We start from the raw sequence: 1237 nt of genomic DNA, 5'->3' as shown, positions 1-1237 counted from the left end.
GTTTTTACTTAGTATAATATTTTCTATGTTCATCCATGTTACAGCATGAATCAGTACTTCACTCTTTTTTGTTTGAATAAAATGCTATTGTATGGATATACCACATTTGTTTAGCCACTCATTAGTTGATGGACATTTGAATTATATCCACTATGAATAATGCTACTATGAATATTCATTTACAAGTCCTTGTGTGAATATATATTTCAATTCTCTTATGTATCTACCTAGGAGTGAGATTGCTGGCTCACATGGTAACACTATGTTTAGCTTTTAGAATGTACAACATCTGAAATGATAACATCTTAGGAATGGAGGAGAGAGATTAGTGGTTGCCAGGGGTTGAGGGTGGGGGAAGGAAATGGGTGTGGATAGAAAATGGCAATCGGAAGGATATTAGTGGTGTTGTGCAGGAGACAGCCAATCAAATCGATGTTCTGCTCTCACATAGGTGTTTCTCTCTCTCCCCCTCCCTTTACTCTCTCTCTAAAAATCAATAAAAATATCAAAAAACAAAAGAAAATACAAATGCTTAATATATATATAACTTATTAGATAGTGTGGCAGTTTGTAAGCAATTTTCTAATATCCTAGCACTTGGCAGTCAACTTAAAAGCACTTAATTATGTACCATCTTCAAAGGGATTTCTCTGGCAAAAGACAAATTAATATCTAAATTAAAGCTCCTCAGTGATGAGAATATTGAGAAAAAAGCAAAACTAAATTGAGATAATACTTTGAGCCCTTTATCAGAATGTGTTTTGCACCCTACTTTTACAGAGGATGTACTTTCCCATAGTGTTTTATTTTCAGATAATCCATGTACCTCTGCTAAAAGATTCTTATTTTTCACCAACAAACCAGCAAGGTCAGGATGGTCTGGGTCAGCAGTCGTTTTGTTGTATATGATTGGGTTCCTGGTGGAAACCTCTTCAAGAGGTGGATCAAAACAAGCCTACAAAGAAAAATTACAAATTATCTAAACATGTACTCTGTAGATCAACCCACAATGTTGATCAACACAAAATCAAATAAGTAGCTCTAAATAGAATACAACTGTAAAACATTCACTTTAAGGTACGACCCTAACAATGACAATAGGTCTCAGAAAAAAAAAAAGCAAGTAACATGATCTATACTTTTATTTTGATTATTATCTCATTCACTATGTAAAAATCTTATCTCTCCTACTACATTAAAGGTACCTAAGACCAGGATATATTTCTGATGTATCGCT

Source organism: Myotis davidii, unplaced genomic scaffold (assembly GCF_000327345.1).
Source record: "Myotis davidii unplaced genomic scaffold, ASM32734v1 scaffold337, whole genome shotgun sequence".
NCBI lineage: Eukaryota > Metazoa > Chordata > Mammalia > Chiroptera > Vespertilionidae > Myotis > Myotis davidii.
This window is presented reverse-complemented; position numbering follows the sequence as displayed.